The 27,399-nt window shown below is 37.4% G+C and overlaps 1 long non-coding RNA gene across 1 annotated transcript; it reads right to left on the reverse strand.

Annotated features, from left to right (window-relative positions):
* Positions 1-702: 702 nt before the first annotated feature.
* LOC148225564 (uncharacterized) lies at positions 703-27,184 on the reverse strand. Its single transcript, XR_015808369.1, has 4 exons — positions 26,946-27,184; positions 22,071-22,134; positions 14,179-14,283; positions 703-6,336 (listed from the first exon to the last, which is right to left on the reverse strand). It is a non-coding gene; the product is annotated as an uncharacterized LOC148225564 (long non-coding RNA).
* Positions 27,185-27,399: the final 215 nt, after the last annotated feature.

Below are 27,399 nucleotides of genomic sequence, written 5' to 3' on the forward strand. Positions count from 1 at the left end.
TTTTACTAATTATAAGAGTAATTATGCCATTAGTTCTCAGAAAGTAATTTTAATAATTAGGTCAAACACAAAATTACTCCAATCTCATGACATACTAATTTAAATTGTTTGGATATTGTAATTTAGGAGGAGGAGTCAGTGCTAGAGTCATTTTGGGGATTGTAAGAAGGAAAATACAGCTGGAGAAATAACAGAAGATGAATTCTCTGTCAGAGACATTAGTTAAGTTGTTTCTAGAATGATGTTAAGTGAATAATATTACAGCTATTTGATAGTGATGACAGATAAAATTATCATGTATTGAAAAATATATTAAAGATTTGATTCAGAGGCCATAATTTTGACTGAGTATACCAACCCCCTTTCTCTATTACTCTAGCAGAAGAAAACATTTTCAATTCACCCATCTAATTTTCTTGAGAAATTAATCCATTCATATCTCTGCATGATATATGCTGTTCTCAAATCCAGTTTCTAATCTTAGTTGCAACCTCATAAATCTTGAACTAAATTTACAGCCACCAGAGAGCTTAGGCCACCAAAGCCAATTACATTGATGTAAAATCCATGTACATGAGATATTTGGGACAAAAGAAGAGGAGAAAGGAAAAGGAGAGATTATTTGGGCCAGGGCAGGAAATTAAAACAATGTCAAAATCATTTCAGACCTGGCTTCTAGCAGTCTACCTTTATCAATACCTCTATTTATCTACCACCAGATATTTGTCTTAAATTTAATAACAGTGCATTTTTAGGAGTACTTTTCCATTAAAGTATGTGTGAGTATGAGCAGGGTGCTTGGTATTCTTGGTATTGCATGGCCCTGGACTTTTTTTTGCCACAAGTTAGAAACATGCCTGAAAAAGTCCAAGAATTAAGGAAAGTCACATTCTGCCAATCATGACTTACACGACCCAAGATCATCTGCTGTTGTGCCTTTGGCAGGTGAATAAAGCTTCACTTCCCAGCAAATCCCATAAAAATGCAATCAATAACACATCAAACCTTTCTGTTGATGATGGTACAGAAAGCCATGTTTGCCATCTCTCTCCCCTGAGAAATTATTCTCCCCTGACAAAGAATTCTCCTCTCTGAAAGACAGAGGACAGCCACATACAAATCACAAGTCAAACAATTCTAAGTTAGGATCCCGCTGCCTGCACCTATGAATAAATGGAACACAACAGCTACGTCCCCTAAAGGTTTGCTGGCATTCAAAGTTTTCTTCGTTTATTTACCCCTACTGAGGGCACAGGGGAATGGAAAAGCATACAGGCTTTTTTTTGCTTCACACACAAGGAACAGAGAGCACAAAACTTTGAAACTGCATTTTGTGAAATGTTTTTACATTATTTTATTCAAGCAGTAAACATTGTAGTATAAAAATAATTTTTACATGAAAAACATATTATTCCCAGCTCACAATACACTCTAAAATTGACATTTGAAATTAAAAATGAATGGGACTGGTGGTTTAGTCAAATAACATATATTTTTACCGACATAACAGAAGATTGCTGGTAAGTTTCATTACATTTATTACAACTGTAATTATCTTTAAAAGCGTATCAAAGAACAGTGTGATTTTACAAATTAGAAGAAGCAGACCTGTGAAAGTATGATGAAGTTCTGCGTTTTTACTTTGTTAAATAAAACAAGCAACTTCACTCATTGGATTCATAACTGCAAAATACACTCAGAGCTTGGCAAGCATTTTCTGCTAATTCCAATTCTTTAAAATTTTATAGGAAAGATAAATAAATGTTACTCAGGGATCATATTGAAAGTTTTCTAATTTTCACCATTTGAACTAACACTAATGAGACAACTGTGGTTGGAATTGTTTGGAATTTTTACTGTCTAGAAGGAATGTTAGCACTGGTGAATTTTTAAGCATGTCTGCACATAGCAGTTATGCTACTTGCAAATAATATGCAAAAGAAACCCATTTGCATGCAGTGAGATTCAGACTAGCTATGAATCCCACAAAAATCCCATGTCAAATTCCACAAAAATAAAGATGTTTAGGCACTGCTTTCAATGAACTAATTGCTTCTGTTCATAGAAACACTGACCATACTTTCAAAACCTAGTGGAAGAATCTTTCTGAGAGCATCAATATATCTCATCTGGACTAGTTTTGCAGAATTGCTCCCATAACTACCCCAAAGGCTGTTTAATTTTTGAAGTAACTATCATAGTCTTTATAAAAGAGACCAGCTTCATTGTACATAGTACAAGGACACATTAAAAAGGACCTTCCAGCCTATTCTGTGCAGTGAAAATCTCCCAGCGGAAGGTGGGTGGTGTTGACATCACAGCAATTTTAATTTCCATTAAAAAGTTCTATAGGAATTCTTCTGACATAATTTTTTTCCCTCAAAATAAGTACTTCAGTTCTTGGTCAAACTTGATAACACATTTTTTATAGTATTTGTTCATCTCTTGTTCCTCAAAGAAGAAAGTTTGTCATTATAATTTTCTAATCTTGCAGCCTTCTCTTTTTGTGTCTTTCATCAGCTTCAATTTACCCCATACCAGCAGCAAGGTTAAATTCTAGTCTGTATCCATATTCTGTGTTTTTTTGAAGTTCTGTTTGCCAAGATTGTATTGGTGATTAAGATATGAATAATCTGAGATTCCACTTGCCATGTCTCATCTTTTTTAAATTTTAGCTTCAAAATATTCCATTTCTTTCTCATAAGCAGAGCTAAATCGACATGGATTCAAGAGTTTGATTGGCAACAGACAGCAGCAGGAAAAAGTTGAGGAACAAGGATAAAATTAGAGGAACAGGGATTCCTATTAAGTTAGAGATCCTTTAGTCATGAAACCCTTTACCACAGTGTGTATAAGGAAAGAATCAATTATAATCAAGCAGTTCAGAGGTCCTCCTAGAAGAATCTGGAAGTGGAATAGAAAAAGTTATTCAAAACTCTCAAGTGTATTTTGGACAGAGGCAGAAAGCATGGAAGTTATTTCACTTTTTTGTTGTAACTAATAACTACTGAATTTTGTTACAGACCTTTTCACAGATGGTCATATCTACCTTGCAAGACCTAAGGCAGATACTCCCTAAGGCCAATTTTTGAGGAAATGGATCTGGCAGGACTATCATGCACCTTCCAAAATTGTCTCCCAGTTCTGCTGGCCACAAATTCTTTACTGACAGCATTCAGTGATGGAGATCTCAAGAGATTCCTGTATTCAACTCTCTTACTGCACATCCTAATTCAGCTTGAGTCCCTTTCACCTCTTAACCACAGCCCCTGAAGTTTCCATCATCACATCCTTCTCCCATATCCCTTAGCTTCTAGGTCAGCATGTAGGCTACTGCCTGTTTTATACTTTTTGGTGTGCTTCTCCTCAGCACTCTGTGTTAGTGACACAGGAAGGCTGCGTGTCCCCATGCTCACTGCATCAGTATAACTTCAGTTCTCTCTCTGTCACTCCCTCTGTCTTTCTTCTCTGATGGTTCATGGTTCCAACAGTAGGAAAGGGAACTGTTGAATGGCTTCACCTATTTTGTTGTCCTTTCTCATTATTTTAGTTGTGGTGAGGAATGGACTCCAAGACCATTCCAGACAAGCCTTCAACTCAAGCTCCCATGGTTTTCAAAGAGGTCCTCATGCCTTTCAAGAAGAATCATTATTGGCTCCGTTTCAGGTCCTGTATACTTTTGAAATCAGAACATCTGATCTATTCTGACATTTACCTTAACCTCAAAGTGAAGTAAGCAAGTAAGGTCTTGAGCATGCTAGGTTATGCATAACAGGCTGGATGTTGCCTCTCCAGCATTATCTGCATTGCACAAAACCAAATAGCTGCAGACTGAAATTTTTCTGGATAAATCAACACACTCCTCCACATAGGTAAGATGCATCAAAGCATTGCTTTCTGCTATACTTTTAAGCATACTTCCAGGCCCCATGCACTGATATCTTACAAATAGCTTGACAAATATTTCAGATATTCTTGTAGATTTCTGTGTTGACAAACACAGCTAACATTCTGGGGAATTCTTGATCATCTGAAAATACCCTCTAGTCCAGAAGAAATAAAGTCATTGGACTTTGGTGAAGCCTTGAAACATGACAGTTCAAAGTACCAAGAAGTGACTGCTTTCAGCACATTTAATGTAAGAACATGATTGCATGCATCAGAGCTGCAGTCAGGATCCAATTCCTACCCTATTCAATGCAGTCAGTCCCATCCTTAAGGCTGCAGAGAGTCCTGGCAGCACTGGAATAGAAATCTGCTTGCTCTGGTAGTTTAGGTTGGTTTATTGTGATTTCACAGTTTTGCAACAGTTTTATTGTACACTATTGTCTGCATGAGGCAAAGAGAAAGTTCAACAGAGAAATACCAGGACTTCTGCTGGGCTGGAGATGCTTCCTGCAGCAGTTCTCCTGTAGGTGGGATGCAACATATTTAATGCTGCCATAAATGGTTCAAGATTTATTAGAAGCAGGCAAATGTCATTCCCTTCATAATGCAAAAAGTGCTTTAGTAGTCTTGTAATGTTCATTACTACTTTTGTGTGGCATCCATGGGCTCTCTCAACAGCTAAAATACAAATGGAGAAAAGAGATTCCCTGCCACAAGGACTTAATGATCTAGTCTTTCAAAAACTGTGCTGAATGTAGTGATGGGCTGGAGAGAAAGAGACATCAACAAAATGAAGCAGTTATGCACCAAGAATAAATTCATATACCAGCAAAAAGACCATGTATAATGCTCATGCTTCTTTTTACACTTGGGAAATTATAGAAATGAAAGGTTCTAGTAACCATCTTCTTGTAAAGTCTCATGGAAACTCGTTTTTTACATGGGACCTTGATATCCTGGGATCAATAGAGTGGAGGCCATCCAAATCCTTAAAGCCTCACCATGGTAAAACTATGTTTTTCAGAATATGTTCTGGTAATGTTCATATCATTGTAACTTCATTCCCTCTACTTTGTCCCGTTGCAAAGGAGAATAAGGTCACTGTTTAAAATGTGGGCACTGTTGTATAAATGGCCAGAGCAATGTTGCATGAACTGTTTCCATGCTTTTTGACAGGCAGTTTTACTGGCAATAGTACAGCAATGACTTGAATCTATTTCTTTGGGAATTAATTAATCAGGGGTCACTCACAGCATAATTTGAGCAATGAAGGAAATTTTCTGCAAATTTTTAAAAGTACTTAAGAAGTGCCCCAATCATCATGAAAGAAAGTATAAAGAGTTAATTCCTAGGTTCTTGCATATTCTCAGCTATAAGAATGATAGGCCAAATTAAAAATGAAAGCAACTTTTAGCTTAAACAGAATTAATCTTAGCAACGAATTTGGGGTTATTGTGCCAAACTGTTGTTTGGATTTTAGGGTAAAGTTTTCTTTTCTTAAATTAATTATCCCCTAGTTATCCCTAAGGAAAACTCAACATTTTCCATTACTCATAGCATCTTGCATAGCTATGTGGGATTATTCCTGCATATACATGAAATGGAAGTCATCCTAACCCTCTATTTTACTGTTATCCACCACTGCATCTTACTAAAGAAAGACACTATGGCTTTTCAGTCTTTATTGAAGATTTTCAGGTTATGGAGTGCTCAAGTCACAATCTCTAACTTCTGTACTTCACAGAATTAAAAAAAGAAAACACTCTAACTTTCTAAAAATAAGAACATTCTTTTTTTATATGAAAAAAAGACAGCATCTGACTGCTGTCTCTGTGACTGGTGTACCATATTGCATACTGGGTCACACGATGTATCACATACACATTCAGTGCAATTCCTTGGCCCATTCTCTTTTATATAATAGGATTCAACAGAAGACATTTCAGAGCAGAGGGGCTTCAGCTGAATGGATGGCTCCGTGAGAAAGTCACAGCAGGACCTCTATAGAAACAGATTTTGGTGATAAAGGAAAGGTTTCCTCCATATGGAACCTCATTTAAGGGTCACAAAAACTTACAGTAAGACTTTGCAATTGAATGGGACTATCAAATAAAGCTGCAGAACCACACAAGTAATCACAAAAACTTCTGAGACTCCACGATTGACCCTATTTTGTCACTGGCCATTCTGTTCTTCATTGGTCTTTATGGACATTTTCACCTCTACGCTGTCTGCAGCCTCGGTGATAGTGAGGTGAAGGCGGTGGAAGCACCATAAGGACTGATGTACTCGATGCATGTGTTTGCTGCTCGTAGGAAGGGTGGAGGTGTTTTTGCAGGTGAGGCAGCTGTGGAACACGGGCGCTATGTCTGTGACGGAGCTCCCCCTGATGGTTTTCTGCAAATGTAAATACACGGATGGGGGTCCCAGGTGCTGCCCCTCCAATTCCTGCAGCAACAAACCAGCTCGGTCTGTAAAAGTCTCCCACTGCATTCCCCCTGAAAACAACTTATGGATAACACCGATCAAGACCCATATTTTTGTCATTAAACAGCAGAAATATCTCTCATCCCTAAAAGTAAATCCCTAAAGACAAATAGGCTGGTTCTGGTGGTGTTTCCGAACCACAGCACTGCTGAAGTCCTCATAGAGAGGAGACAACAGAGCAAATATCAAGAGCATTTGTTGGGCTGTTGTTGTTGTTGCATTTTCTCTCCCTAATCGCTTTGCCATGTAGAATAAACTTGCTCATGATTTTTTTGAATCCTTGAGCTTGGCAATGCTGTTAACATGTAACAGAGTTTGTGTCTGATGATCCTCCAAAATAAACTGACTGTATGTGAAGCGACAGGGGAACTTGGTCATCAGATGTAAATCCTCCACTACAGGCTAGCCAAGTACTGAAAATCATGAGTTGGATCCCTTAAAAATCACAAAATTCTCTTTAAAATCATGACTGTTACATAAACAAGCACATTTTGGTTTTGATTGTTTTTTACATTGTCTAGTGGTCCTTTCAGCCTTCAGGCTAAATATGAGTGATACTTTTTTATTTCCAGGCTTTTCCCACAATATATGGCCTTGAAACATTTTTCTTTGATATATGAACACTGACATTTTAACAAAAATCGTATGAACCCTCAAACTAGGTCTTTAATGAAAACACCAAGATCCTTGCAATAAAATGGAGCTAGGGAGAATTGCATGGTCTGAGCATAGGGCAACTGAATAAAAACTTTGAATTATAAACCTGCCTGAGACAAAAATCTTTACCTCAATTCCCAGACAAAAATCTTTACCTCAGTTCCCAGACAAAAATCTTTGCCTCTAGTTCAACTTCTACATCTGCACAGCAGGACTAATAGTACTTTATCCCAGGGCTTAATGAATATGGTGATTTTACCATTTATCTTACTCAAATATCTTGAATGCAAAAAGACTTTGCAAATTCTATATAGCATTATTCTATGTCGGTTTATCCCCTAACAAAAAACTCGGTCATAGCATACATTCAGATTTTTAATTTTTCTAACCAACATGCCTTAGAACAGGGTTTTTTCTGAGAAAATAACAGTGAGGGGGGGACAGGACCCAGCCTCAGTGGGGTGCCTGCTCCCTGATTTGCAGTCAGTCCCAGGGCTGGCTGGCATGGCACAGCTCTGCCTGTCAGTGCTAGTGGAATATTCCATTATACATTAAACAGTGTTTTCCAAAACAGATGAGTTATTTCTTACTGAAAACAACAATAACAACCCAATCCCCTGGAAGAAAACTTAAATCATTTGTATTACCCGAACAGCAGGACACAGACTATCAGTGCAGTTTCATTCACTGTGCTGTTGCCAGAGCCACACCTAATGACCTCCTGAGATGATCTTCGTGCCCTGAGATGGTGCCATAAGCATAGGCATTAATTTAGTATGAGGAACTATAGTGATTAACTTCAAACGAATGGATAAAATAACATGATGAGATGCTTCTGGGCCTGTGTCAGAACAACAGGCTAGCCAATAAACACTGGCTATCACAGTTTGCATTTAGATCACTCCCTTTATCCAGAGCACGTTATAAATATCAGAGATTTTTTTGTCTCACCCCAGACAGACAGATAAAGCAGGGTTTAAGAAGCTCCACAGGGAGCAAAGTCAGGCATCTGCATTTGCTATTAACAATACAAGTGAGTCGTTCAAGGTCCAGTGACTCTGCCCCCCACATTTCCCTAAATAACCAAGTGCTGCAATATTGCTGCAGTTTAAGCACCCGAGTCACAAACTGCAGTCAAAGTTGCTGGCACGAGATCATTAGCAAATGACTCCCTTAGTCTGCTAATGCCCTGGGTTCATACCCTAACCACTAATTCCTGTAGGAAATGTATTACTCGTTATCATAGTTGAGTACATGATTCACATTTCTGGAAGGTTTCATTTTATTCTTGAATAACATAACTTTAATTTTTCAGATTTTCTGATGTGAACCAATGTAAATCACTCTTTAGAACCAGGGATATGCTTTCGGGGAGCGTTTACTCCTTTATTTTGACTTGTACTTCTCCCAAGGGCATATCCCAAGGAAGTTACTGTACACATGGTGTATGTGGGATTTAATAAATAGGAAAGACATGAAATTTAAGTGATTTTTGGCAGTTATCCCTTTGTAAATGTTAGCTTTTTCCCTGCAAAGGGTGTGTAACCCTTAGTGAATCAGCCTTTTAGTGTTTTATTTGGTAACAGACTTAATAGTATGTTGTACAGTGTCTAAAGGCTTAAGATTAAAATGATACGTATCCGGTAAAAGGACTGAGCTAATCCCCACCAGCTGGAATACAGTGCTGAGGGGCCCTCCTTTCTGGATGGATTTTGCACTGGAATTAAGACCTCTTCTTAAATGAAAGAAAGTTTGCAGAAGCGAAGACATACAGTAGTAGAGCAAAATGAAGTTGCAGCAATAAAGCTACAGAAAATCTTCTTTTGACTGGCTCCAATCTTCCAGACTAGCTCAGACAAAGCATCAGTCCCTGCTTGCTGCAGTGCTGGGGCAGACAGCCCTGCTCTGCTCTGTGCAGGCATCAGTCTAATAAAAAGCCTTCTTCCCGATTTGGAAGATGTATTACTTCTGGATTCAAATGCTTCCAAAAATATATGAGATGTAGAAAACACTCCTCATTTGCCAGAAACACATTGGAGTTTTGCTTACATTACATTCTTTCCTCGTATATGTTTGGAAAAAAAAAAAAAAAAGAAGAAGAAGAAGAAGAAGAAGAAAGAAGGGAGGGAGGGAGAGGGGAAAGAGACTGTAATACATTGAACTAAAAACTTTCATCACAATGATAAGATATAACTTCGGGTAAAGAGACTGGGAGACAGCTCAGTCAATACTGTCTTGAAATCTTTTTTTACACCTCTTTCTGAAGTATAAATATGGACTTAATCCAGTTTTCCCAATCTGAACGACTTTGGCTGGGGGAGGTTGGTATGGAAGTCATTTCCCTTTTAGGTGCAGTAGCTGCTTTCCACAGACTCAACAAAGACATGAAATATCATTAACATCTGATTCTGAAAGGCTGACAACCACTTCTTTGTTTTACACAGCCGTCCAGGGAAAGCTGCTGTGTATTACCATATCGCAAGCAAAATTATACCTATTAAGCTCTGATAGGAGCTCTGGAATATTTCTCTCATTTGTTCTGGGATATGGTGATTTGAATATGTCTATTGTTTTCACAATCAGTATTTCATAATTTAAATGATATTATGTGTAAACCTTGCTTTAGTTAAGGGTGGGTATTGCTGGGCCAGACTCCTAAGCCTGTGACCTGTTCGGGATATGGTTTCAAGGATAAGGGCTAAAACCTCCCATATTAAAAAGCCAGAAAGAGGTGAGATAGTTTGTTCAGTGGGTGCTGAATCAGAAAAGAGCCTCTTCCTTCTTCAAACAAGTGGGAAGACTCTGCAGGCCTCAGCAATGCTTCTCTGCTCCACAATAGAAGGAAAGCAAGTTGAAAGTCTTGCCCAGGGGATTTCTCAGCTTCAGAACTCATTGGAAAAGAAACAGGGAAATGCCACTTTTTATGTGTGCTTAATTCTAAAAAAAATCAAAGCATTCCTCTAAGTTATTTTAGAAGGTGCAAAAAGAGTCTTTGTTTTCTTCTAATTCTCTCTAATAGCCAATCAAGATCACACTATTAGTGCTAAAATCTTCTATCAGAAATTAAACGTCTTGGTCATTTACAAGATACAAGAATTTTTCCTTTCCTCCTTTTTATTTTTGATTGACTGTAGGAAACGAAAATTGAATTTTCAAGTAATGCTGTTAGCTAATTATTTGCAGGACTGAGCAAATCCTCATCAGATGATGATTTTTTTTTTATAATACACCTAATTAGCATAAAATGAACCTAATACTATAAATTAAATGTTTTATTTGAAAGAAAGACTTAAACCTGCATGTCTAAACTGATCCCATTTTAATTGTTCTCAGGTTCTCAAATCTTGCAACAAGCATAAACAAAAACTTCCCAGTTGCTCTGTCAGAAAGTATAGTTAAGCATTGTCATCACCCCCATTTTACAGAGAAACAGGTTCCAAAACATGGAAATACTTTGGTGAAAGGTCAAAAAGAGCATTTGTACCAGATCTGGGAACAGAACTGTTATCTGCTACCTTCTAGGCATTTGCTTTAACCACATCCTTCCTTCCAGTACACTGCAACTTCTTTTCACCAAACATTTCTTTACTACTTATTTCTTCTCATAAAGCACCTGAAATCTAACTGGAAAAAAAGAATGCAAAAACTTTACACAAGACGTTTATGTCTCTCTTTTGTTCTTTTATTTCTTTGATATTCTGGTGAAAACATTTCCTGGAAATTCAGAGGAACGTTGCAGACTGAAGTGCTGCAGGAAGATTCTTATCAATAATATCACCAAAAGGCATGATCACCAAGAAGTACAAGCAAATATTCTGCATTATATTTAAAATACCAGTCCTTGGTGATATTTGCAGGGACAGCAATGACGGCAGCGAGGGATACTCTGGCAAAGTCTTGGCTCTTAAGATACCTCATGCTCACACAGCCTGCTTAGGGCATACCTGGAAGAGACATTTGTCCCCGTACAGTGCAGCTTCTCCTCCCCCAGAACTACTGAGTATATGTAAATAAGATAAATTACATTTGGAATTTAATGCTCCTGCACCACTTCTTTTCCCCTTTTGCAGAAATGTGCCCTTCAAAGCTCTCGTTGGAAGGGAGGCAACCCTACTGCCAGAGCATGTCAGGTAAAAGATGTTAATTTAAATTCTTACTTGTGCTGACCTCACCTGAAATATAAGTCCAAGATGAAATAAGTATTTGATCATATTTAGCATATTTCAAAGAAAAAATGGCCAAGGCTATATTTTGAACTTAAAGTTAATTTATCTTAATGAACTTTCTCCCCTTATTTTGATAAATATGTTGATATCTTTTTCAGTCATGAGAGGAAAAAAAAGCAAGAGCAAGATGTGCTTTTCATTCTCTCACTCCAGCCCTGGTTTTGCTCACCTCACTAAACAGATCATTTACAATCACTTTATTAGCCTCCTTTCTGACTTTATATTCCAAAAGCCCTTCTACTCCAGTGTCTGTCTTTTCCTGGTGTCAGGCAACTGGCTGCAACTGCTTCAAAATCTCAAAAGTTTATTTCTAGTAACTCGGTCTAAAATTTTCAGACAGTGTATTGGGTTGAAGTAAATCGTGCACAGATGCAGTGCAATTGGTGCTATCTGCTTATAATTTAAAGGCTTTAAAGTTACTGTGTTAAATTCATAGCTAATTTAATAGGAATTTTAATGCAAGGCATTTTCATGTGGAGTTTCTCACTTGCACTACAAATGACACTGAGATTTGTGTACAAACATGGTGATTCTTACCTTGTTTAGCAGCACAAAATCTAAAATACAGACTTGTTTTTTGAGGACTTTCTCTGTTCAATTTAAAAACTTCTCATGGAAAATTTCTGCATTTTGTACTAGATTTAAAGCAAAACCAGTCTAAACGGTTTGGTTTATTTTATTACCATGTTTCACACTCCCAAACACACTGATAAAAGACTCTTTGTTAGGATTTCTAAACTTAATTGCCTGGATAGTGTGAAGCAATACCTGATTGGAGAAATAATAAGCATTTTTCCGTTATTTTTAGATCACTCATTATATTTGGCTCAATAATTTGGCATTTTAGTATTTCTAAAACAAAAATAAATAAAAATGTTTAAATATTTTTAAGGGTACTGTCATCCACATTTTATGCAATTTAATTATCTTATCTAAAAAGTCGCTCAAAATTCCATTAATGCTCAGCCAATCACATTGGTTTAAATTTTTTTCTATTTGTCTCAAGCAGCCCTAGAGTCTTAACCTTTTCCTTTATGAAGTCTTTTTCCTAGGCACAGTATTTATCCATGTTGGTGGTACCTGAGTGGAGAAGAAAGGTATGGGAGGGAGGATTGATGTGACCAAGCAAAGAACTTGCCAAAAAGGTCAGATCCTAAATACTTCTTTGGGTGTGAGTCCAACTTCAAACTAACAGCACCAGTTAGGTTAAAGTATAATACAAAGGCTCCCATAAATTTTAAGGGCATTTTTTGGCTAAATGACTGTATATGCAAGACAGGGTTTCCTGGATGAGATCTCTGCCATGTTTCATGTTTGGTTTCAGGACACCAGTTCCATTCAGGTAAGAGAATGGTCTGATCTGTCATTCCTGGCATGGGAATGGCAGGACTGCAGGCAGCTCAGCTGCATCTCCATTGCTTTTCCATGGACCAGAGCACTCTTTCATAGGGCTGGAAGTAAAGACCAGGTGTATGGCTTTGTTCTCCTTAGGTAAATATTTCTTCTTCTCCAGCAGTCTGCAGTGCAGGGGAGCCAACATGCATCATTCTCAAACAAGCAAGGGAAAAAAAGAGATTTCTTTTGGTCTGGACTACCAGCTCCCCAACAGCAGGGATAAGAAGAAAGGTGATGTGACCTTTTCAGCTGTAGCTGCTATTCTGGAAACACCTTCCTAACATGAACCAATCAGTAAACCTTCGAGATCTTGCTGAATCTTTTCATACATAAGCAGCAAGTCAGTTAAAACACGGGCAATTCGTGACATTGTAAAAGCCTGTGAAAGTGATAGGCAAGAAGGGAAATTGCCAAGGAACTAAAATTTGACCTCTTTCATCCTATTGGTAGCAAAACTTTGCAGTGCTGCCAGAGGAAATGAATCAACAGAACTCAATTTATAAACACACAAGATCAGACAAAACTGACATTAAACATTTACTGAGCTTTCAAAATAGGAGCAGCACTTCACATATAAATACTTAACAGAAAAACATGCTTTTAACCTTTTTAATGAGCAGCTCAGGGGAATTAAATATTTTGGGTATTTTAGCAGTAAGTTACAGCATAGGTGAATCTGATAGGGTTTCCTTATCTGGTATCAGGTAGGAGCTGTATATCAGAAAGGAAGCTGTAACAGAAGGCCCTGTCACATGGATGGAGCATACATTGAGTGTTTATTTTTTCAGACCAAATATCCAGTCCCCACGGTGAAACAATAATGAATGACATCTTACTGACTGCCCAGAAACATCTTATGTTGTACTTTCAGATAATATGTAGTAACTCGATATCAGTACTCATAAAATCTTGTGTTCATGGAAACCAAAGGAATAAAAAACTACTTTGGCCAAGCTGGGTTTTAAGTTAATGAGATAAATGTGGGGGGGTTGTGTTTTGGTTTTGGTGTGGGGTTTTTTTATTAATTATTTGCTTTTTAATTGATTTTTTATTTATTTCATTATATTTATGATGTGTTGGGGTTTCACATTTATATTTTTGTTTCAATACACTTGGTAAACCTACTATATAGTTTGATTTCTTTATAAGTCCTTAAGTTCCTCCTTGTGTGAGATGAAGAAAACAGATAGGCCTTCATTTTCAGAGCTTGATTAGGGAAGCGGTTATTCTTGCACAGACATTATTAGTCTGCTAGACACATGCTCTAGCTTTTGGTCTCCTGAAACTAGACATTAAGCTTAATATTAATATTGATCAAAAAAGAAGGACCATGCCTATGAAAATATTTTGAAAAAAAATTAATAGGTTTTCAGAAAGTTTTTCAGAGAGTTATTTTCTTAATTCTGACAAAAAGTCAGTGTCTTCATGGAAAGAAAACATGACTGATTAAAAATATGGTTTCTTGGGAAAAAACCCAAACCAATTTTATTTCATGAAGCAGACCATCAGAATATGCAACCAATACCTTTGGGCAGAGTTTGTGTGCCCTGAATTCCAGCCTACCAGGAAATGCCCTCACTCTGTAGTTTGCAGATACGTAGGCAGGTTTGTCACATGAAAGGTGTCAGACCTGGGAGTAAAAAGAGAAATAATATTTATTTAGATTATAAAATGTACACTTCTTAAATGGAACCTATCCAGGCCTCAAAGCAGCTTCAATGGAATTAGAATGACCACATCTATTTCCTACTACTAAATAAATGGGGCATATCATTATAGCAGTCTGACCACTGCCACAATAAAAGCATCTTATTCATCTCCAAAGATCCATAGAAGTTCCTAAAATCACCCAAGACATTAGGAGTTGAAAGTCCACATGCAAGTACAGGTCTAGTGCTAGTGGTTGTTGATTAATCTGTAAATTATGTGGAAAAGGCAAATACTTTTAACAGGTTCCATCTGTAATTAAGCTGTAAGTCATATCAATGTCATGGATTGCTTTGGAAAGGAAAATTGCTGACTGGATTATTAATTTTTTTTAATAAATTATAATGAATTTTTTTTCCAAAATGCAGGCCTTGGTGATTCACATCCAGGAGTCTTCAAAATGTTATTTAAGTAATACACAGAATTAATTAGACAAGGTAACAAGGTAAATTTAACTTTATTTCCAAAAACATAACATTCAGAATATGAGCTTACACAAAAAAGAAAATGAAAAACTTCCAAGCAATGACAATAATCAAATTGTTGATCAGCTTGCTAGGAGGAGAGTTTGATATTTCTAGAACTATAAAACATTAAAATTTATTATAATTGCGATTTTTTTCTGAAACAGACTAATTTATTTTCTGCTTAGGTGACTGCACTACTCTTCCCTGGGCTTAGGGATCCCAGTACATCCCTTTCAGTCCTGGGTCATGGTAAGAAATTACTTTACTCTGAATGTTGCTTTCTTTACATAGTATGCTTCTCTTCTTTTACAGTGAAGGGAGGGAATGGAATTCAATCTGCAATGAACTCAAATAATTATATTTACAATCTATATATAGCACCAAACAAAACTTAAGTATTACTGATTGATAAAAGAGACTGAAGATGAAACCCCTGGCTTATCGTAATGTTGTCTCAGATAATATTAGTAGTACTTGGCACACACTTCATGTTCAAAGCAATTCAGAAACATTAAGTGATTAACCTACATACGATTTAATGCCTTCTGCCAAGATTGCTGTACACAGTCAAGTCACTGGAAGAAAAAAGAACTAAAACCAGATTTAATCTGAGAATATGAGTAACAGCTATCATAATAATTCTTCCAAATTTTCATCTAGGCTTGTGCCCAACATAATTTACCTTTTTTTTATCGAATAGGAGACCAAAACTTCTGGTTCTTAGTTGCTCAGAAGTCACACGGAACTCATGAGTACAGATATAAAACCTGAGTACCCATGATTGACAACTGGAAGACTAGACTGGCTGGGCTATGTATTGTGTATAGCACTTACCCTCTAAAATTCTGTCACCCCCTGCCAGCTGCTGAACAGGCAAAAAAAAATTAAAAAATGTAACACAGTTTAAATGAAGAACACAAAACCATATAAAGGGAGATTTTACTATTTAAGGAAGCACAAAGGGCTAGGGAAGGCTTTCTTGCTGAAACACACTCATTGTTCTGAGCAGAAGTCAGAATTTCTGAATAACACAGACCTAGTCTGGGGTTGTGGTTTTTTGGCTTTGATTTCCTCATTTATTTATTATTTTCCACTGTTATTTTCTGAATTCATCACAGTCTTTGCCTCCATGGTGGAAAGACATTCTATTGCTCCTTCTGCATGGCAAATTTGCTCTTTCCTGAATACTTTGTAATCCTTCTCTTTACTCCTCACCTTCTGTCAAGAAGGTGAACAACGAGCTGGAAAGTCTACTGAAAAGGAGTTAGTGATCCATTTAACTCAGCAGCAGACCACAAGTTGCTGGAATAAGCAAGCATCCACAGCAGCAGTACAGAGGTCCTGGCTGTGCCTCTGCACAAAACAGATCACCCTGCAAAAAACGCATCAGTTTCTTCTGCTCTTTAACCCCCACAGTTATGGGTACATTTTTATCCCCAAATATAGATACATATATATTCCTCCAAACAAAAAATCCTTTTGAACATTATTGTCTCCACCTTTTAAACATATACCACAGTTTTACGAGGTCTTTGGTGAGTGTAGCGTTAGTGGGAGCTGGCATGAGACAGGTGATTGTTTATGGAATTATAAGAGAGAACAAAGACAGAGTTGTGCCTGCCAGGAGGCAGGTGGGGTCAAGGTGCCTTCACTTCAATATGGATAAAAAGACAAATACTCTTATTATGTATGAAAACATACAAGGAAAAACAAGCAAAGGAATGGGAAAAAGCAGAAAACAAGCTAGGGAATGAGGCCAAGAGGATAAATTACAAAATATAAGTCTTTGGAAAAAAATTACCTTCTACTTTTTTTGCTGGACAAGCATCAAAAAGAGTGAGCTTGGTGACAAGAGCAAGTAAGGAGGAGATACTAGAGACCACTTGAAGTAGCAGCAAGGAGATGGACACGGACTAAGAGCAGCAGGGTGCTGCAGAGCCATGAATCCCTTGCCCACTGTCCCAGTGCTGCAGAAGCCATGGCGCTCTCAGCCAGCCAGCAGAGACCTGCCAACACAATCACAAGCTGGTTCCACCGATTCAGTCTCCCACCCATTGGAAGGGGCTGGGAGGATCCTGGAGGTGGAGGGATGACAGTCTTTTCATCCTCTCCTTCTCCTCCTCCCAGCATCACTGGCACAGTTTCTCTCTCTCTGCGCTCACTCTTTCCATGAAGCAGAGGCGGGGGCGGGGTAAGGAGAAGGGAAGAGGGGAGGTGGGGGGTGCTGGTGCCCCAGCGTCCCAGCTGGGTGGGCTGTGGGGTCCTGCAGGAGCCATGCAGAACCTGGCTGCTCGCACGTCCATCAGCACGTCTCTGCACTTGTGGAGTGGGGAGGGGAATATTGGATATCACTTTGGTCGGGGCTGAATCTATAATTGAGAAGATGAGAGTTCATTATAGATTTTGGCCTTGGAGTGCTTGTCTTGGCAAGAGGCTTAGCTGAGTGTTAAAATCATTACCAAGTGGCCTAAATCTAAACAAACACCCACCTTTTCCATTTATTACTAGGATGAAATGACTTGCCTTGTAGAACTGAAATACCTATAGTTGTCAGCTTCTCATTTCCCAGTGGTGCATAAAATTCCCTCTCTTATGGCTGCCTTTCCCTCTGGTCTAGCTTTCCCTTATGTTATTCTACTGACAAGAATTATGTATTAAATTACAAGTTATCTGTCCCAGAATGAGAATTTCATTTCACACCAGACAGAAGTCTGTTGTACAGAGCTAAGAGTTCCTTTTTTTCTCTGGTGCACTGCTGTAAAGCAAGGCAAAGGTAAAGTTAAGAAAAAAAAAGAACAAAAAAGATAAGATGATGGTAGATGATAATTCAGGCACATAGAGCAAGAGAGACATTTCTCATCTTGGGAATAAGTAGCTCTATAGAACCAGACAATATTCTTACAACTGTGGTTTTTTGTTGCTACAAGTAGACTGGTGGAATTGTAGGTGTGGAGGAATGACTGTAGTTATTTCAGAGGTTTCTTTCCCCATGTTTTTCACAAAGAAGTCTGTCTATATTGTTCCAGCCTCCATGAATGCTTCAGGAACTGTGACCCATTTCACAATTCATTCACACAGAATACAGCCATTAGCAGGCAGAAACCACAGCACTCCCCCTAAGAGAACAATTTTTTATTATTACAAAAGAGATAAAAATGATGTATTATATATTATGTTCCATCATTGAAAACCATCACCCATGAAATATCCCTCTGTTTCTACCTCCCTATCTAAAGAAAGGCTGAAAAGAGAAGAAATAGAGCTACTGATTGGGGGACTTTCCCTCCTCTTTCATTTGTGTGTGCAGAAAACACACATGAAGAAACATGTAAAGCAAATCACTCAAAAGAGTGATTGGAAACAAATTTAAATGAGTAGTGTTTAAATAATTAACACCTGCCAAAGTAGGAACAGAGGCCTTATTGCTGATATTAAATCATATCCTTTAACGTCTGAAACAGATGACAGTAAGTAATTCCAAAACAGTCAAGACAGGAAACCAATTTTTAGTTCTTGGAAAGTTGAATTAGTTTCAATAAAGTTGATAAAAAGCCTATTTTGATTTCGCTAATTCTATTATGGAAAGCCAGTTTTACATTAATTTAATTCTTTTTTTTTTTACTAATTTAATATACTGTAACTGAGAATTTTTGAATCGTGATTTAAAGTATATTCATTATTCAGTAAACTAATGATGTATGTTCCACCTGGCTGCTGCAGAGCCCGGTAAGTAAAAACTGTGGGTAGTATCTTGTTACCAAGAACAAATATTGGACGTGCCAAGTTTCCAGTCAGTAAATATAACTCACAATAGCTATGCCAGATAGGCAAATAAGGATGTTCCGTTACAGAAGAAAACCCAAAAAAGAGATACTGTGTGGCAGCTCAGTCTTAAAATTCAGCTCCATAAAAGCACCCCTTGCAGAAATTGGAAATTTTGCCTGAGAGTAGACTGTGGTGTAACGGTTTGGAGCAATGCCTAGAGTTTTTATTCAGGAAGAGTAAGTTAGAGGGTGTCTATGTTGTGTGTGTATGTGTGTGTATGTGTGTGTGTGTGTTAAAACAACATTAATCTTCAAACACACATGAGTAAAAGCAAAGCTATTCTGGTTGTCACCTCACTTCTAAGTCACCTCTGCCTTCTGGTACTTCATCAAACTTGTCCTGCATGGTTTGATCACAGGTTGCTTGTACTTTGAGACTCCCTTCATATAAAAACATGTCTGTCCATTTTAGACTTTTTTTTCAGTTTCTGGACCTCCTACAGTCACTAATGGGTGTTATCAATGCAGCATTACCTTCAGGTGGGTCTGGGCACACGATTCTGAGCCCAGCAGCTCAGAATTATTGTCCAAACCTTAAAGATGTGAAGAGTGGTCGAGATCATCACTCCCTGCTCCCTAGAGCAATGCAGTTCTTTCCCTAAAGGATACAAGTCTTTCAGCAAGCAAGGACTTTCTGAGGACAGAAATGTCCACAATTAAATGAATAAAAAGAAATTAATAGTTTTAATTTAAATTGGAAAAAAATTATATCTTCCAATAAAATAAGGACCATGACAAGTTCAACCACCCCCTGTTTCAAACACAAGCCTCAGGTCTTTGTCCTGCCTTCTCTCCCGTGAATATAAAGAGATATCTATCTGAAAAAACTTACATCTCAAAAACCTGATTAAATTCAGGCAGTGGTGCCATCTCTGAACACACTGCAGGTGCCTTGTGTTGCAGATCCATCTGAGCAGGCCTGGCAGTGCTAATAGCAACAGCAAGACTGAAATCAGACTGATCAACTGTAAACTTTGGCAAATGGTAACCCCAAATCCCCAAACTGTATGCATATGTTCTCCTATAAGAAAAAGATGAAAGAACCGAATAATTTCAATGATGCATGGTGATATAACTTAATGTACGCTTGGCAGACATTCAGTTCTAGTAGCAATGGCTGTGGTATAAAGTTAATATAAAAGAGTAATTTACAGATGAGGTAACTAAGCTACAGACAGATCAAGCTGTCACTTGTTCCTGTACAATTTGAATCGACCTTCTCAGTTAAAACATCCTTTTCTGTATGCCTCATTTCCAAAGCACAGCAAAGGATGTTTGAGTGGCTACAGCATTCCTCAATGAGTGCAGCAGAGAGGGGGAAATCCTGAGGGAAGAGGGAATATTTCACCCCTTCAATAGCCACAGATGAAATAAGCACAAAATACTGAATGCACTGACATGAGGTTCGGCTTCCCTTTGATTTTATGGTTCTCAGAATTAAGGACCTTCTTCCTATTTGCAAACACTGTGTAAGGTTTCTTTATGAAAAACTGCATTTTTTCTTACAAAACAAATACATTTGACTTGTTACTGAAGAAAGGGAAAGGAAACTGAAGACTCCTTAGTTTGTACTTGAAGCAAATAGACAAACAAGATTCAGAGTTTTGAAACTGAAGAAATGAAAATGGGCTTTACTGTTTTTGCTTGTCCCTTACAGTAAAAATGTGCACTCTGCATTCAGTTATTCCACCCCATCCCCTCCAGAAGTGGTTTATTTAGAACATAGAGAGATATTATAGAATAAACTTAAAGTTCCTTCAGACACAAATTTAAAAGTAGATCTCTCAAATGCTGTATCTTCTTTTGTAGTTATGGCAGGGCCTTTACTGTATTAGAAACTAAACACTGGTAAAATCAATCAAGTTCACTTTATGTCCTTACATTCCTCACTTTATTTTTTTGTTTTAATTAAGAAACCACTTCCCAACTGCAGGCTAGCAAAATATTTGGGGGCTAAAATTGACAACTTGAAACCAATTTTTTTTTAAATATAAAAAATGTGTTTAGTTAAAATGTAAGAGGAGATTTTCCAGATTGCCTGAGCAGACACATACCTGCCCAGTCCCCAGGGCTGGCCGCACCTGCAGGAGCCTCTGCTCCTTTCCTGCAGCTCCCGGTGCCCCAGGAGAGGCAGGAGCTCTGCAGAGCCCAGCCAGCAGTGCCCAGGCTGGAAAATGTTTGTATTTCCTGCAGCCCTCTCATGACACAGTATCATTGACCTTTACAGATCGGGCAGTGTGGTATTATTTTAACTCTTCTCCCTTTTCGAAGATATCTGAGGCAATAGGACACTTAAGTAGTCCAATATTTTCAGTCTAAATGCAGTGCTGTAACATAGGAAATATACCACCATCCTGACAGTGATGTTCTTTTAACAAATTCTATTTTAATAGAATACATGGATTAAAAATTAAGTCTATAAATTAACCTAGGAGCTGGATGTGACGAGGTTATTGCTGGAGAAGAGCACCACATTTAACAATATTGTACAAAGAGGAACTGACAAGGCTGTGCCGGCTCATATAACATTATTTTAATCAGTTATGTGCTAATGACAAGAATAGAAATGAGAGACAATTTAATGAAATAATAGTTTCCAGCTTTCCTTGGTCAGATACAGATTTGCCAGGTCATTTCTATACCCTGAATAGTTGCATCCTCTCCAGTAAAAATTATTCTTAACTCCTCTTCATATTGGCTATGCAGTCCCTACTCTGCCTTCTTGTTCTTCCTTGTCTAGTTTTCCAGTTTAGGTATCTACTTCTCTTTTTTACCTTTCTGGAAACGTGTAGTCAAAAATGTGAGTCTATCAATGAAGTGCTGTTAACTTTCTTACAGATCTTTACTTTCTGTTTCCTCTCTCTCCTTTCTAATTCTTTTGCTTTTGTTTTATTTTATTTTGAACCCAATACAGTTCCTTTGTTGAAGCCAGTGAACCAGTGAACAGAATGGCATCCCAAATCGTGTTTATTGAGCCCACCAGAAAGGCAAGGCTGGCACACTTGCCTTGGCCACATGTACAAGGCTTTGCTTCCTCTGCACTTATGTGCAAACCAGATAATTCACTGTATATTCGTCACATTTGTTAATCTGTGCTTTGGCAATGTTTTGAATGACTAGAAGCATTCAGTTAGAGAAGAGCACCACATGAGATGGTGGCCCATTTCACACCAAAAATAATGGATGGTTTCATATCCTAAATTAAAATCATCAAAAGCCACAAGCTGTACAGTGATTTTCCACATTCTTTATTGCATACTTAGCATTAATATAAACAGTCAATTCATCTCAACACACTGACTTTAAGAATGAGGAAAATTAAATACATCGGTGAGATATTTGACTAGTTTTAGTAGTTTTACGGCCTGAAATAATAAACACAGCTTTTCTGCAAAATTGTTGTAGAGAACATATCTTACCTTTCTTCATTCAAAAGTCTGTGAATTTTCTGAAGAAAGTTCATAGGTTGTCTACTGCAAAAGACTAAATGGTAAAAATACAAATATAACTTAGTATAAGTTTTGATTGTTTGCTCACTACCCACTTAGATATTCTACAGATGGTCTTAATGTGTATTAAAGTGACCACAGGACCAAAGTTTAGAAAAATTCAGCAAGAATATTATTCTGGAAATAAAACACAAAAGCACCACCTTGTTCCCAGAATACCGTTTGCTCTGTTGTAACTTTTTACAGTGTAAGAAAAAAACCAATGACTTAAGTAATTTTGCCCACGATCATGCTATAAAACTAGAGAATCTTCAGCCTTAGGTGCTTTGTGCCCGTGGCTACAAATGGAAAGCTATTAGTAAGGACCTGACATTGGGACAGGAGGTGCTTTCACTGGATCCTGGAGGTCAAAGAGAGTCAATGCTACTCTTATTGACTCAGAAATCTCTAAAGTGGTGCCTTTTATAGCAAATTATATGTCCTGAAAGCTCATGTAAGATACTGTGCTTTAGTTCTGTGAAGAATGTAGACTTCAGCATCATTAACTAATCTGATTTATAATGAAAATTAATTATTATGGTCATTAGACTAAATGGCTTCTGTCATCTGAAAAGACATAATTGGTACAGAAAATTGTTTCATAGCTAAGGAACAATCAATCAACATGGGCTGAACATGCACATGTATTTTTTTCCTCTCTGTTCTCTCACACAATGAAAATCCAAATACAGAGTGGGGGTCTGGGATGCAAGGCTGCTCCTCCTACAATGAGTGATGAGCTGAGGCAGACCCATCCCAGACAAAATGAGATGCTCAGAAATGGTGTAGAAGGGGAGACATGGGGCTTATATGGCTAAAATCATGTTCCATACTCCTGCAGCCAGTACCACCTTGGCCAATGCCAGGAAGGGAGTGACTACTCAGCAGTTCTCTCAGCAAATCTGCTACACATACATACAGCACAGTGTTCACACTTGTCTCTTTAATTCCCCCTTCACTGGTATGTAATGAAAAGGAGCTCAAATATTACTGTTATTTTTATTATTATCATCATTATTATTGAGCTCAAGTGCAAAGAAATGTGTTCCTCCTTCCATTCCTCCCTTTGAAACCAAAATACTTGATAGAACAATAACAGATGTAACACTAAAAGAAAATTTTCTTCTCTCCAATCTCCAGCCATCTCTCAGAAGCATGAAATTAATACTGCAGTTAATTGGAATTTCCTATGTTGTTTGGTTGGTTACCTCTGGTTCAGAAATATATCATAAACAAAGGTGGGAATTTTCCAAACCACATCTGACAATAGAACAAAGCCAGATTGAATAATTTGAAAAACTTATGATTAACCCATATTTCAATTAAAACCTTCCAAGAAGATAATGTCTTTATTTTCAAGATTACTGCAAAAAAGGTACCTTTTACATTTAAGATCCCATAAAAAGCAGAGACATAGAAAAGCAACATGGAGGAAGCAAGAAAGTTTTTAAATGGTTTGGACACTCCTTTAAGAGTTTGCATTTGTCTTATTTTAAAACTTGTCTACCTAAAAAATTTAGTTTATTGATGTAACATCTAAACCCACTAAGCTACTTTATTTTGGACAATTTAGCAAAAGCATTAATAATTTCAAAATACACACACGCATAAGCACACATTGTGTGCTTAATTATTTTTTTAATAGGTAAGCAAAACCAAGCAGATTCTATTTATATTACTTATATCAATATAAACCATTCTTGGAACTCTTAGAATCTGCCTGCCAAGGATTCACAACGTTACAACTTTTTCAACTGTGTTAGGCTGAAAACAGTTAAACTGATTCTTTGTGTATTGAAAGGCTTCAAAAACAGAGAATGCTGAGAAGTTGTTCTGTGGGATAAGAGATTGCTTGTCTTAATCTGTTCCGTTCTCCAATCTGTTCTTTAAACCCATTCCAGATGATCTGGAATATTCAGAACCATAAATGTATTGAGTCTGGAAATTTGGAAGGAGAAAGTATTGAAACCAGAAAATCTGATTTCCTTAAGGAAGAATACAAGAACATGTGAGCTCTTGCCAAAGGGTTTGTCCTGGGTTCTGTATTCCGTTTCCGGGATGTTATTTGATATAAAAGCTGTTTTTTCCATCAGAAGATAAGTTATTGTTCTTTGTATAGTCCCATACCAGAAGAACAATAAGCATTTTAAGGAAAGGATTTACCCCACAGGACCCTGTAGCATAGTCACAGCATTTTCACATCTATGTGGACTTTGTTTCACTTTGTCAATCAAGGTAATTAAAGCTAAATCTATCAAAGATGTTTATTCTTGAACATTGAGGCATATTTGCACAGAATTTACATCAGCAATAATGCAATATTGAATGTGACTATCTCCTTGAGAGGACTGCAGGAGCATTTCAAAAACATTTAAGCAATAGCTGCTGTTCCTATTTTGTCACCAGAAAAAAAAATTCAAAGCAGTAAGGCTGACTGGTTAATTTTTTAAGACTATAGACCAAAGGACACTGAATAAGATTTAGATGTAAAACATCCAAACCTGGTATTAGGCTACGGTCATGCTCTGTAAATTAACCTTTGCCTCGTCTTCAAGCCAACAAAGTACCGTTTTTCTACACTGCTGAACAGCCATGAGGCAGCCCAGTGATAGGCAAAGTGATTCATCCAGTATTTCCTACCAGAGACCTCCTCAGTGGCAAGAGCTAGCATCTGAAATGATGGACATCTAACTTCCCAACTCATCTCCTTCTTTTTCTGAGATTATAAACACAATTATTTCCACCACTGCAAACAGAATCCTAAGTGGTATTGTTGTTTTCTACAGTACATAATTCTGAAATGATTCAATACTAAATAGTACCTCTCTCAATTGCTGTAACCTATGGAAACATAACTGCCTATATTAAGGTTCAAACAATCTTGAGAAACACAGATGTTGTAATTTTTCATTTTTTTTTCTTTTCATCACTGAATAAATGAGTTTTTGATTTAAAAACATTTTTGATCTGCTGAAAATCCCAGGTTTGGCAGTAGATGATGTCAGGTTTTCAGTGAAATGCAATGCTATTAAACCACAGACAACTGTGTCACATAAGTTATTGTCAATCAGAAAAGAAAAAAAAAAAAAAAGAGTTCCAGATTATTTTCAAGGAAAAATAAAATTTTAGCCTGACCTCGCTATGGATGTCAAAACATGTTTCAATAGCACTGGATCCTGCCTTTGATTGAAATGTTTTCAGTTTGCAGTATAAATTATCACACTGCTAATAATACTGAAGAGGAGGGTAGGTGGCCAAGATAAACACGCCACGTGACAGAGGATGGGGTGGGCTATTTGAGGAATGATGGGGACAAGCAGCTGTCACCCAATTCTTGTGTGTGCTATAATCAAGATCACTGAATAGATGGAATGTATTGAGAAAGAAGTATTTGTATATTCTTTCCCTTTCCCAGGCTGCAGCATTCTTATATGCATAAATTCTCCAGACCTGTCGTGTTTTCCACTGCTTATGGTGCTTTTATGGATTCATGCACATAGGGGAGAAAAGTTTTATGTATCCAATAAAAAATGTGAATGTGTAGGTATATAAACATGTAGAGTGGCTTATAATGATTTCCAAACTGTACAAACTAAGAAGAAAAGAAAGAAAAGGCAATAAGAGAATTATTCTAATAGCTTTTATGAATGTGCCCCTTCCACTGTTGTTGCCTACAGCTAACAGTAGCTGAACAATGAAAGCACATTGGAATACTGTCTGAAACTCAGTATTTCCCCAGTGCAGGTATGTCTGGTCCTTTCTTTGCAGGCAAAACCTCTGAGAGAGATTATGAATTGCAAGCAGTAAAAAAATAAATAAATAAAAAAAAGGCAACAGCCCTGTAGATGAATGGGACAAAATTCAGATAAAATTGATCTTAGTGAAAAAAGCAGAAGCACAACACTTTCATTAAGCTTGCAGGCTGAAGCAAGTAACAAAAATGACATATTTCTGTTGTAGTAGGTAAGGCACAGTTTCTGTTTGGTCTAACCAGAAATGGGCATTTTTAACACAATTTCCACTTATGTCCCATCCACACAACTGCTCACTATGCCATGTTCATTTACCCTTGCACAGATCCAGTGAAGGCAGTCAGAAGAGGAACTGCATTTGAAGATGGGGTAGGTAGAGAATCTCTGGGAAAGGAATGAACACAAATATCAGAATTTCCACTCCTGCTGTCAATGCACAGAATAGACTCAGCTCATGCTTGGAGTCTCAGGACAAGCTGACATAGCTGACATTTGGGCACTTACTTCCTTTTATTTATCAGCTGAGCAAATTTCATACAAAAATCACAGAGAGGCAATAAATATCGAGCATTGCAAATTCTATTTCTACAGAATAAATGCAGCATCCAATGGCTTTAATGCTCCACATAGGTATTGCCTCAGCTTGCCAACTTCAGAGTGGAACCACACTTTAAATATTCTGCAGTCTGTAGTTAAGTGCTGTAGTATGTTAAACTTTCCAGTCTTACATATTTCAATTGATTCTTTGTTCTCCTCTTTCAGAACAGGTTAATGAAGCTAAAGGAAAGGAGAGAAGGATTGGCCATTCAATAAAATGCAACATATGGAAAATCCAACATTTCAGGGAATTCTAGGAGCAAGCTAACACACCTATTCTGCGGAGACTAGTATTAATGGCTACTTATTCCTCTTCCTTTCCTAATTTAAGGATTTATAAGAACTTCTACACACACACACAAATTAGGCGTCACATCAGTTGTCTGAAGAAGAGATTACTTTTTTTTTCTTTTTTCCGAAAAGAGAAACTAAGGCAGATAGATGTTAAATGACTTACCCAAGATTGCAGTAGAGTCCAAGCAACACTCTACACTCCTGGAGTTCTATCCCATTCACAAAATCCTGATCCCACACTCCCTCCCCTTACAAAGAAAAAGGGAGAAGTTGAGGAAGATTACTTCAAGTTAATCCTGCTACATTTTCAGGATCCTTGTGCTGGAGTGTCTCAGTAGATATGCACCCAAATAGACAGGAAAACAAAATACTTCCCTTTTCAATTAACTATTACAAAGTTTCCCAGTTCCACACATATATAAAAAGTGCATTTTGAGCAGAAGCTTTTAAAGGGGATAACATAAAAGTCAGGAAGTAAAAAACAGAACATCAAAGTCACGGTAATTAGCTCCACATGTCTAGCTGATAATTAGAGATGTCTTTTTTCTTTTTTTAATAAAGAAAATAAAGACAGCAGAGTGGATGCTACTTGATTAAATAATCTATGTAATTGCTAT

This window comes from Sturnus vulgaris, chromosome 1, assembly GCF_052056855.1.
Source record: "Sturnus vulgaris isolate bStuVul1 chromosome 1, bStuVul1.hap1, whole genome shotgun sequence".
Classification (NCBI taxonomy): domain Eukaryota; kingdom Metazoa; phylum Chordata; class Aves; order Passeriformes; family Sturnidae; genus Sturnus; species Sturnus vulgaris.